Source organism: Muntiacus reevesi, chromosome X (genome assembly GCF_963930625.1).
Source record: "Muntiacus reevesi chromosome X, mMunRee1.1, whole genome shotgun sequence".
Lineage (NCBI taxonomy): Eukaryota > Metazoa > Chordata > Mammalia > Artiodactyla > Cervidae > Muntiacus > Muntiacus reevesi.
In genome coordinates this window covers 96,900,044-96,913,301 of record NC_089271.1, presented here as the reverse complement: position 1 = coordinate 96,913,301, position 13,258 = coordinate 96,900,044, and the positions used below count along the sequence as shown (strand labels likewise).

At 45.9% G+C, this 13,258-nt stretch overlaps 1 pseudogene; it reads right to left on the bottom strand.

The window, feature by feature from the left end:
• Positions 1-935: 935 nt before the first annotated feature.
• LOC136154606 (PAX-interacting protein 1-like) lies at positions 936-11,203 on the bottom strand (annotated as a pseudogene).
• Between the last annotated feature and the right edge of the window lie 2,055 nt (positions 11,204-13,258).

The following is a 13,258-nucleotide window of genomic DNA, read 5'->3' as shown; positions in this document are numbered from 1 at the left end:
AGTCACTGCTAAGACGATGGTCTCCACTTACATTTTTGTACCTACAACCCGACAGGAAGTGTATTAGAATCGTATCTGGAACAGAAGCAGGAGAGACGTGTGTTTCTGTGGTATTAATGACTGTGGCCAGTTGGTGCCTGTGCTGTAATAACTGCTAATGTTCTGAACATAGCTCTGCTCAGGAGTTTATGTCTCACCTTGATAGAAAGTGGCTACCTTCCAGAAATCACTTCCACAGGAGAAAATTCTTCTAGAAAATATTTTGCCTTGCAATTACTTAAAATGTGTTCAAGAATAATGCAAACCCTATAAACCATACCAAAAAAATGTGTCACAATAAAGGATCATTCAATTATAACTAAAGTTCAAAAGTACATTTATTTAGAATGTGGGCAAGATTTCAATATAAAAGATAAGAGTATAAGAAATAAAAATAAATTTACAAAACTTTTCAAATATTTAACATCCATAATTTAGAGATAGCAAGGTCTTTATTTGCATCATTTTATTTGCAGCTAAAGTTCCAGTAACAGTGTTGTGAAAACATTTAAAAACCTGGCAAATGAACCATAAAATTTAATGTGGGCTCTTAAATGTCATATAATATAAAATACAATTTGTTTCCTCAGAATAAAATTACACACCCTAATAAGATGCAACATATTTAATGTATTTGTCTTCCTGCTTAAAAACGCTTGTCCCAAAGAAAGCAGCTCTAAAACAAGGGAGTCTAAGGGAACAGGGCCGAGGCCAGGTCCGCGCGGCTCCTGGCACTAGCGCAGGTGCGTCAGTTAAATTTATATGTAGGCGTGTTGAGGAAAACAGCTTCCCACAGCACTGCGGACCAGTGCCGACACCCAACAAGGGCCCCACACTAAGAAAAAGAGCCCCAGGTGCCCAAAGCCACGCCACAGAAAACCAGTCACTCCCTTCTCCTACAGGGCATGCGCCAGGCCCTGCAACCCAGGCAACTGCCTGTGGCTGGACGACGTGGCTGCTCTCAGGTTGCAGACGTGAGGAGAGCCCCGAGAGGTCACCCACACATGGCTCAGGTAAGCTTTATACCAAGTCTTCCTTCCACACGGAAAGGCAGTGCAGAACAGGCATTCAGATCTCAACACGGAGGGCGGGAAAGAGCCTGGAAAGATGTAAGAGCATCTACTCTAGAAGAACAGTCTACGAAATTCAATGGACCTCTCAGCGGTTCTATCACTTACCCTGGCAGTAGTGCCCTAACCTGTGGGGTCACGGAGCGCATGCAACTCTGACACTAAGGATGAGAGGGGCCCACCCACCGCCTTCCCAAAGGATATGACTCATAATCCAGTGTCTGAGTGAGCACTCCAGTGAGAACAAACTCTACCTTGTGAACATCTGCAAGGAACAAAGACAAAACCTGTCAAACAGACACACCTGCCCGCACCCAGGCACACCAACATGCAGCAGAGCAATGAACATAACTAATCCTCTGGCAAAATATTTTTGACACAAGTGAAGGTTATTTTCACAGGATATTGAAATCATTTCTGACATACTCTATGGAAAAGAAAAGCAGCTTCTTGGTTACTGAGCCTCATATATGACATTGATGCATTCAACAATTTGTCACTACTGTGCACATTACCCTGCTTATATTCCATGAATTTCTGGGAGAATGGCTGTTTAGACAACACTTTGCCTCCTGCACATTCCATAATCGCTTTCATGGTTGACAGACATGGACAGATCCCAGGAGTGATGTAAAAGTATTTCACCTAAAAATGAAAATATGTGTACTGGTTTCAAACTGAATTTTCAGTGTGTGTAATTTCTCATCCTACCCAAGAAATTTGACAAAATGCCCAATTTCATGGAGCTACATGGTACTAGATTGCCCTGGTCCCCAACCCGAAGTGGGCTTGGCAAACACAGACATGAAATTTCAGAAATAACACTCTCATATGCTAGGTGTGACTTATAATTATTAAAAAGTGACTAGAACTTTAATTCCTGCAAGACATGAAGTATTCTGTGATAAGAGTAAGAATAAGAACATTTTTCACAATTCCTAAAGCTCAAATGGAGTACGAAATGATTTTGATGATTAAACTTTTCTAATTTCCTTACTCTTAAATGTACCAGAAGTACCATTTTGTTTAAACTCCTAAAACATTTAGCAAAACAGACTATTTTAGGTAATGTACTCTTAACTCAGTACTGCAAATCTCTTTTGATTCCTAAGTTGGCTCCTTAAAAGTTAAAAAAAAAAACCCAAAAAACTGATTATCTCTATTAATCTACTAAGCCACTGTTTAATACAAACATTTTGCAAACTGTTCTATCTTAGAAACATTTAAACACTGTACTCTAGAATTATTAGACACATATTCAGTTAATATTTTCTCAAGACTGTTCTCCATTTTCCAGCTGAATATACATTTTATGGGAATAGTATTAATGTAAGTTGTTAAAGCAAAAAAAAAATCTTATAAATTATTCATAACATACTCTCTGAACCCAGGTTATTTATAATGCATCTCTTTCCATATCGATTTTCTTCAACCTGAACAGACCCTAGAGGAGGCCTGATTGTGTAGGGGGAGTGGGGAGAGCCTGGCTCTCTGGGTGCAAGCTGCCTGGCCCATCACAGTTGTCCAGCTTGAGCAGCTGATCTGAGCTCCAGTCCAGGTGTACCTTGAAGAGTAGAGAAACATGTGCCCTCCTCAAGGACTCCTCCAAACTAAAGGAGAAAAGCACTTCGGCCTCCGCATCTTGGAAAAGATGAGAGCAGGCAGAGTGGAGAAGGGACCACTGTGGACACCACCCAAGGACCACCTATGCAGCCCCCGGCAAGAGGCGTGTGGGAGGGGGGCACAGAGCAACTGAATGAAGGTCCCACCACAGATGCCCGTGCCTGTCCTGGGAGTTGGTGACCCACGCTGTCCCCCCAGGCCACTTGCCCCATGTTCCCAGGACACTCCTGGGCTCCCTGGCCCTGCTGCATTCAATGTGCCACACCTGGAACCCCGTTGGACAGCCAGCATGACATACAGGACGTATCATCAGGAGAAGAAGGCAAGGCTACAGAGCTCTTCCCCAGTACTTCCCCAATTACCACAACCTTCTTAATTCACAGTAAAATGCAAAAATATGATATGACTCACTGGGAAATGAAATAATTTGTTATTTATCCATTTAAATTCACAGAGTTAAAAAATGAACTTGATCTTTGCTGGGATGAGAATGGGGACAAATTTCAAGGCAAAAATGCTCCTAACTGGGCATCCAGTGCACAGGGTGTGACTCGGCCATTTACCGATGAACTTCTGGCACTTGAAGCACTCCTCCAGCCACTCTGGGTTGATGATGTGCTTCACCATGGAAACGGCCATCAGGAACTTGACGGTCCGCTTCACCTTGCTGGCGATGAGGTGGGTGCACTTCTGTGCAGACTCGGCAGCCTCCCCACCAAGGATATGGAGCATCTGAGGGCCAAGAACAGAGAGCAGAGGTGAGACCATCTGGTCTGCAGAGCCACCCGCCCGCCCTCAGCCCAGGACTTGTCTAGACCGTGAATGGGACTCTCGACAGCACAAAATGGTGAAAGCAGTGTAGCCAGACCTACGCCACCGTGCAAGCAAAGTGGAAACTGGAAGTGACAATGTACATTTCCCTAATCCGTGCCACATAAGTCAAGATTAAAGCAGGACCTCCACTGGACACCAGGAGGATACCCCTTTGAAGAAGTAGAAAGCTCTGAGAACAAGGCAGCTCGCTACATAAGGAGTGAACCTCCCAGGCTGTCTACGCCGAAGTGGGTATTGATAAGGCACGTTGAGACACAGTCTCTAAGAAATGATGACATAAAAATCGACCTAAGACATAGACATGTAAAAGATGATCTCTTTATACCCAGTTTTATAAGTTAAAAAAAGAATTTTATAGTAGTATTTATAATTATTTCTTTTCCTTAAAAAATAAAGGGAAATATTTGAATCCCTGTGACACAGGTCAACTATACTTTAACCATCCCATCCCCAGACACAAGCCCACAGTCCCTCCTAATGTTACTTCTAGAAGTGCATTTATGTAAATAAATACAAATACACCTGTGACCCCTGGGCCCGCTCCACCAGAGAGAACAAATCTTGAGAAGTTGATGGGTTCATTTAGGAAACTTGATGGGGCACAGCTACTCTCGTAAGCTAATGTCCTTACGAAAATGGTATTTGCACAGCTTTGCTAATGTGTGATTACAAGACTGCTCTTGGTCTCCTCACCTGAGTCATCCTAAGAAAGCAAGTGTCAAAGGAGGAAGTAGCAGCAAGTATAAGGCGGGAAGGCAATGATGTAATGATGACAGAGTTTATGAATACACATGATGAACACCATTACAACACGGTATTCCTGACTACATGTTAACTTAATAAAACTGCTCACCTAAAGCAAATATAAACAGAAAGGAACATTCCTAAAAATCCTTATGAGAAACAGAAGGAAATTTCACCTTTATGTACTCTTGAACTTGAACAGACTCAAATCCAATGAAAAGCACAAAAGGGGTCAGTTCTGGTGGTATCCTCTTGGTGGGAGGCAGAATATCTTTGATTCTGTGAAACACACATAAAAGAGAACGGCTATTACTTCCCTAATATGTTCTTTACCAAACATGAGAGTTTAATTTTAAAAGTGTTAAGAAGCTCTGAGAGATTTACCTGTGTGTGCTTTTCTGTTCTTAAAGGGAAAGTGCAGTGATTCACCTGCTCTTTCTTTCCCACCATTTACACAAAGTCACCCCAAAGGACTCTCACCTGGAACCCCCAGGGGAAGGGCTGATCAGGCACCACCCCCGACCCCCCAGCCTGCACTGTCCTTGGGGGTCTGTGCGGGTGGAAGGGAGGGCTTCAAGGGCCCTCTGTGGCCCCCAGTCCCCCACCATATCCCACAGGACCCATCTCACCCCAGAAGCTCTGACACAGAATAAAGCTGGTTGACTGAAGTACATATTTTATATTAAACTTCTTTGCTTAAATTTCTTCAAACCCTATTTTTAGCTTATATTTGAGACAGTGTATTAAGTTAACAAAATCTGTAGTTTTTTAATGACGTATATAATCACATAATTGCTTTTGCTAAAGAATCCAACAATCCCCAGATTGGGTGGCTGTGGGGACTGGAAGGAGGGGACTAAGGAGTAGAGAAGAGGCAAAGATCCTCACTCAATGCAGTTCAGAGGGTCTCTTGGTTCCATTTAAACCACCGGCTTACCTCCACCAGGTGAGACCAGAACAAGTCTGACAACACCCCCGCCCCAGCCCCACAGAGGGGGCTCCATCCCCCATCCTGACCTGGGTCAGGGGTTGGACGTGGGCTCCCGGGCACACACTGAGGATGCCTGGAGCCGGTTTCCAGTCCCCCTGCCCCTGTCCCACCACAGCAGCTTGTTTCACACAATGGGGATTCTGGCAAGATAGAAAAAAGATAAAACAGAAGATTGGACTTTATTTTTTTAATAAGAAAGGAGAAGACACCGGCTAATCCCCGCTTATCTCCAGTGATGAAACGAGACATGTCATGATACAGCTACAATGCAAGCAGTGTATCCTTCCAAGTTCTGGTGGTTTAGAGGCTCAGTCGTTCCCAACTCTTTGTGACCCCATGGACTGTAGCCCGCCGGACTCCTCTGTCCATGGGGATTCTCCAGGCGAGAATATTGGAGTGAGTAGCCATGCCTTCTTCCAGGGGATCTTTCTGACCCAGGGACTGAACCCTTGTCTCATGTCACCTGAATTAGCAGGCGGGTTCCTTACCACTAGTGTCACCTGGAAAGCCCTTCCAAGTGAAAATCTTAGGAATTTCCCCAACTGCCACCATTTCCAAGAACAGACTGTAAAAGATCATCAACCATTAAAAAAAAAAACAAAAAAACACAATGTGATTCTTCCTACCTGGCACTTTTGGAAGAAGGCTGGATATTAGTTACTTCATTCTGCTTTGGTTTGGGAGGTAGTCTTACACCCTGTAATTAAAGTATGATTTACCTTATTCAACCACCCCAGGAACACAGCAGCTTCTGAGTGCTTTCTACCCCTCTCACCACACACAAGAAACACTCCCCAAGGCACAACTGGCAGAGACCATGGGCACCTGCGAACTGTCCCGGGAGGCCCTGGTGCTGGTCACCCTCTCTATTCACCAGATCCTGTAGTTCTTTAAGATGTCTTCACCCCTACCTCAGCTCTTGTGATAGATTTAATCCTCATCCTTGAACTTTTCAAAACACTTTTTACTTCAAACATTTTGTGTCCCAATGGAATTTGGAAAACAAAATGATTGCAATTACACCCCTCCAGAAAGAAGGAGATTCCCCTATGAGGGTGCAGGACGGTTGGGTCACAGGACACTGGAGGGGAAGGCAGGCCTCTGATGGCCACTCTGTGTCCCGGGCACAGCACCCATCCTCCTAAAACCAGCTGGAGGCCCCCGCAGCCAGCCTCACACTGTGGCTGCTGCCCCCTCACCCATTCCTTGCCTCTAACCCAGACTTTCTTCCACAAGCACACTCATTTATGTTATACTGTTGGAAGCAACCACCTCTCCATCTGGGATGATGGTGGAGATGACCCTCCCCACTAAGGGAAAGGCAGTCATTACTCATTTCCTACCAACCAAACCCTGGCACTCCAGTGCAGAACAACCCACCCTGAAGGCATCCCATCAGAGACTCCAGCCGGTGGCCTGGAAGTCCACTGCCACAGTGAAGTGCTGAGGTCAGGGCTGACACTCTGGCGCCCCAGTTCCCATCTCCTGAACCCCACGGAAACACACGGTCTCCCTGTATTCTGCTCTGCACCTCTGTAAGCAGTCATGTAGCTCTCTGAAGAAGTCATGCAACTAATGTGTGTCATGTGAATGTGTAACTCCCAATATCATCAATGAAGAGGATAAAGACACAGGGTGCACTGAACAGCTTATGACAGGCGAGAAGATTCAGCCCTCATTGGTCATGATGGTCAATTATTAAAAGAATTAGGTACAGATACAAACTTATCCCTTCTTCTTTGTAACACAGTAACAGCCATAGTAAGGTGACTAATGTGACATACCATCAGCAACTCTGCTGACACTTTCAACGGAAATCTCCAAGCATCTAAAGAGAGAAACTGGTTACTTTTCAGAAACACTATGTAAATTAAGGACTCTTTATCAATATAAAAGCCTTCCTAGGACACATACACACTATTATATATAAAGCAGGTTAACAATAAGGACGTGCTATATAGCACAGGGAACTCTACTCATTACTTTTTAATAGCTACACGGGAAAAAATTCTTTAACAAAAGTAGATGTATGTACAAGTATGACTTATTCACATTTTTGCACACCTGAAACTAGCACAACATTTTAAATCAACCAACTTCCAAGAAAAAATCAATTATAATGGAAGTGTATCAGTAATAACAGAAATGAGACACCTCTCCAGGTGCAGGTCATCTTGAACATGCAGTAGCTCAGGTGATGGCCTCCAGTAAGGGAACCATGAGGACTTTTCCTAAGTTTACAGGGAAGCCTGGCAGGGGCTGAGTGTTCTGTATGAGACAATGCTGAGCAAACCAGCAGCCTGTGGCCCAATGTAGGCACCACATGCCCGCGTGTGCTGAACCCTGGACAGTTCTGGGAGCCCCGTGGTCTGGCGTCCAAGGAACCGTCTGTGATGAGCACAGCACATGGGGGTGGCAGCCAGGCTGGGCCCTTGAGGACACGTGTTAACCGAGGAAGGGCCTGGCGTCTGCACCATGGCTTCAGAGCAGACGTTACACCCAGGTCTGTCCCAGGGAAGCAGGCAGGCTGTGGCTGAAAACCAGAAAGTGCTTTCTTGCGACTGAGGCTGTTAGGACCAGAACTGGACAGGCTCCTTCAAGGGAGTGCATGTTAAAGCAGCATTTGAGTAGCCACTTCCTGGAGTGATGCTCAGGTGGGTAAATGGGGTTAAGCACCATCTGGTGTACAGTCAGGGCAGTGGGCCTTCCTCGGGATCTGTGCAGCAGAAAGTGGTGGGCGTGGGGGATGCCACGTCTTACAGAGCAAGTTAAACGAGAGCTGGCTTGAAAGACAAGATCAAAAGGCTTTCGAGTGTTCCTTCCACTTCTGAGAGTCCATTAAAAAAAGCAAACAAAAATACAAGCCAATAAAACTCCTGGGTCCAGTATAGACGGAGATAGCATGGAGAGGAAACAAGAGATGAGATAAAAAGCGAAGCAACCCCGAAGCCAAGAGCAGCATCTGAGCACCAGCCCATGGCCACGGGGAGCCAGCGTGCTTACCCAGAAGGTTCAACACCAGGTGTCCGGTTGGGGTAAAGGGCGTCCTGCATGCTGAAGGAGGTGTAGCAGCCATACTGCATCTGCCACAGGGCCTCAAAGTTCCCCAGCAGGATGTCCCCCAGCCACTGGGCATTCAGGCACGGGATCTGCTGCTCTTTGGCTTTCTCGTACTTTAAACAGGTCAGTCTTTTTTGGTGGGGGTGGGGGGGGAGAGAAAACACCTTTATTAGAGATACCGGAGTTCAAATTTGTACTTTTGTTAACACGACCCAGCCCACACTTGCTCTCAATGGAGGTGGCAGAGACTGTTCTACAGGGCTGATCGGGCTGTAAGAAGGTGTCCACATGATCGCGAGGTCATTGGCCAGTGTGCTTTCACCTCACCACTGTCACCTAATTTGACTGCATCCTCCTTAATCATCTAATTTCATTCTTCTGCTACCATTATCACTGCCATTCTTTAAGCAGACTCTGACATCCACCATGGAACTCTAACATACTGAGAGACCCAGAGCAGGCCCATGCGGGTTGAGACAGAACCCTGGTCAACTGAGGGACCCGGAGCTGCGCTGTGTGGGCTGAGATGAAACCCTGGCTGACAGAGGGAACCTGAGATGCCCTGTGTGGGCCGAGGGCAGAATGCCGGCTGACTGAGGGACCCAGAGCACTGCCGAGCAGGCCAAAGGCAGACATGGAGTTGGCCGCATTTACTCTCTGCAGATGAGGACGTTGTTGCTGCAGCACAGGTAGCCCGTGTACTTGGCACCTGCCAGGTACACCTGGCGACCTGACAGCTTCAGGTCGCCCCTGTCACTGTCAACAAACCCAGTCACAGAGAGAATCTGGGGGAGAAAATGTCCAGTAAGATCAAGAGATAATGACAGTTTAACCCAGTTAATACAACTCTTTCTTCTCCCTGTTAGTTGTGATACAGACCCACGTATTTCCATTCCTCCTCTGGCTTTGAGGGGCACCTCTGAGAATGCTGTTACTGGTGACAGTGCTGCACATGAGCCAGCAAGGGGGGACGGAAACAAAACATACCAAATGGGGAACGCTTTCCTGTGTTAGCACAACAGGGTTCAGGTCATGTTAACGAAGTTACTTTATTAAGCCTATGAACATTGGTCAGTTCTTCTTACTGATCCTGGTTTTGGGCTCTTCTGATAGGGAGAACCGACAGGAGATGATGTCTGAGAGTCATGTCTGACTCTTTGCCACCCCATGAACTGTAGCCCTCCAGGCTCCTCTGTCCATGGGATCTTCCAGAAAAGAATACTGGAGTGAGTTGCCATTTACTTTGCCAGTGGATCTTCCCAACCCAGGAATCGAACCCAGGTCTCCTGCATTGCAGACAGACGCTTTATTGTCTGAGCCACCAGGGAATAGGCATTTATTAAACAGTGTCAAAGACTTGGGAGAATCCATTAAATGTCATTAAGCTGTGACTGTTACAGGGGAACAGAGAAGGGAACAAGATGCTTATTTCATTCAGGAGCACAGGGGGAGCCTTATGTGCTTGGAGCACAGCTTGCCCCCTGGGGGGAAGGCCTTTGTAAAATGCAGGGGCTGATGGGGTGGCACCAGCTTCTTTTTCTTCAGGATCATGTTCAGCCAGTGTGACATGATGCACCTCTTCCTCTCCATTATGGCCTGTGAACACAACAGTACAGGCCAGTCATTGGAGGATTTACTGCAGGTGACATACAGAACTGTAAGGGTGTATAACTACAAGGTCACTTTTATTAGAAGTCCTATAAATAGAGGAATTCCAGGAGCTTATGACTCAATGTACTAAACTAATAAACTACAGCAGTGTCACAGGTCAACTAGAACACAACCCAAAACACAGGAACAAGAGCTGACCATGGGGAGGAAAGCTGACAGCCCAGGAAATGATTTTAGTCATGGAAAGAGATGACACTTCCAATCATCAGATTTCGAATTGCCCGTGAGAACACAGCAAGTTACGAAAACGTAACTGCCTCTGGAATTAACCATGGGACGACCCCTATGTGCTCTTCACCAGGCGTTTCTCAGAGGCCATGTACCACATACACACTAACAGCAGTCAGCATATGAACAAAAACCCATCAGAGAAGAGGAGAAATGAAACCTCAGGGGATGAGCACAAGCAGCACTGAGGGGGAGCTGCCAGTCAGCAGCTCCGAGCGACCCTGCTCCCACTGCTCCATGCTCAGGTGGCCCTGCCAGGGCAGACGGTGTCCACCTCCCCCTCACAGGGAACCTGCCTTTCTTTCCCGGTCCTCACAGACAGAGAAGCAAGGAGCCACAGAAGTGTGCACATGCCAAAGATAGATGGAAATCAGTGAGGTGGGGGAAAGTCCTTTCCAAGCATGACCATCCCAGCATCGCTCAGAGCTCTCCTGCTCACAGCAGAACTGAGCCCTCAGCTGTGCAAACAGCCCACTGACCTGATTCCTGCAGAGCAGGTGGGTGCAGTGGCTCAAGAACGTGGGGTCCACAGCTCCTCCATGCACCTAGATGATCTGCACATACACGACACCCACTGTCAGTCAGCTCCCAAGCCTGGGGAAGAGGGACTTGTGATCTCCAATCGGATAGCAATTCACAAGATCCACCACATATGTACACAGTGTATTTCCCAAAGTGTGAACAAAGTATGTTATATCTATGGGCTTTCCCACCCAGCAGTACACAGCAAAAATGAACTCTAAGCCCTGTTTCATCTGAACTTCTGGAGGGAGAATGGGATGCTCTCTTTCTAAGACAAGGCAATGTGGACATTTTAGATAAACCAGCTGTTCTGTGCTGTGGGGCATTCCACATCTCAGGGGGCCGGCTGCACCCTGACCCCCACCCCAGCTATGGCGAAGGGCACTTCCTCCGCTGGGACAGTGAGAAAGGTTTCAGACATCGCCAACTGGTCCTTGGGACCAGAAAGCATTGCCTTTAAGAAACTTTATTCTAAAAAGAAAAAAGAAAGTGAAGCAAGATGAAGTTAAATTCAGTTTCTGATATTCTGAATTTTTTGATACCATCCTGTATCCCAACTGCAGTGGATCCACAGTTGTGTGACACTGAGGGGAACACTGTCACCAAAAGGGCAAGAACTTTTCTGGGTTGGCCAAAAAGTTCCTTTGATTTTTTAACTAAAAGAGATATTTTTTATCTGCCCCCAAAACTTTACTGAACAACATATTCATCGTTTTGTTCCACTACCTTCCGCCATTTTTCAGTCCAATTCAGTTCAGTCAGTCAATCGTGTCTGACTCTTTGCAACCCCATGAACTGCAGCATGCCAGTCCTCGCTGTTCAACACCAACTCCCAGAGTTTACGCAAACTCATGTCCACTGAGTCGGTAATGCCACCTAACCATCTCATCTCATCTGTCATCCCCTTCTCCTCCTGCCTTCAATCTTCCCCAACATCAAAGTCTTTTCAGATGAGTCAGCTCTTCGCATCAGGTGGCCAAAACATTGGAGTTTCAGCTTTAACATCAGTCCTTCCAATGAACACTCAGGACTGATTTCTCTTAGGATGGACGGGTTGGATCTCCTTGCAGACCAAGGGACTCTCAAGAGTCTTCTCCAACACCACAGTTCAAAAGCATCAATTCTTTGGTGCTCAGCCCTGTTTATAGTCCAACTCTCACATCCATACATGACCACTGGAAAAACCATAGCCTTGACTAGATGGATCTTTGTTGACAAAGTAATGTCTCTGCTTTTTAATATGCTGTCTAGGTTGGTCATAACTCTTCTTCCAAGAAGTAAGCATCTTTTAATTTCATAACAGCAATCAGTATCTGCAGTGATTTTGGAGCCCCCCAAAATAAAGTCAGCCACTGTTCCCAATGTTTCCCCATCTACTTGTCATAAAGTGATGGGACCAGATGCCATGATCTTAATTTTCTGAATGTTGAGCTTTAAGCCAAATTTTCACTCTCCTCTTGCACATTCATCAAGAGGCTCTTTAGTTCTTCTTCACTTTCTGCCATAAAGATGGTGTCATCTGCATATCTGAGGTTGTTGATAGTTTTCCTGGCAATTTTGATTCCAGCTTGTGTTTCCTCCAGCCCAGCATTTCTCATGATGTACTCTGCATATAATTTAAATAAGCAGGGTGACAATATACAGCCTTGACATACTCCTTTTCCTATATGGAACCAGTCTGATGTTCCATGTCCAGTTGTAACTGTTGTTTCCTGACCTGCATACAGGTTTCTCAAGAGGCAGGTCAGGTGGTCTGGTATTCCCATCATTTTCCAAATTTTCCAGTTTATTGTGACCCACACAGTTAAATGCTTTGGCATAGTCAATAAAGCGAAATACATCCTTTTCTGGAACTCTGTTGTCTTTTCGATGATCCAGTGAATGTTGGCAAATTGATCTCTGTTTCCTCTGCCTTTTCTAAAAAGCAGTGGCTGAGCTTTGCTGGAGCAGAGATACTCCACATCCAAGGTAAGAGAAGCCCAAGTAAGATGGTAGGCACTGAGAGAGGGCATCAGAGGGCAGACAGACTGAAACCACAATCACAGACAACTAGCCAATATGATCACACAGACCACAGCTTGTCTAACTCAGTGAAACTAAGCTATGCCTGTGGGGTCACCCAAGACAGATGGATCATGGTGGAGAGGTCTGACAGAATGTGGTCCACTGGAGAAAGGAATGGCAGACCCCTTCAGTATTCTTACCTTGAGAACCCCATGAACAGTATGAAAAGGCAAAAAGATAGGACACTGAAAGATGAACTCACCAGGTCGGTAGGAGCCCAATGTGCTACTGAACATCAGAGGAGAAATAACTCCAGAAAGAATGAAGGAATGGAGCCAAAGCAAAAACAACACCCAATTGTGGATGTGACCGGTGACAGAAGCAAGGTCCAATGCTGTAAGAATGCATAGGAACCTGGAATGTTAGGTCCATGAATCAAGGCAAAATGGAAGCAGTCAAACAGGAGATGGCA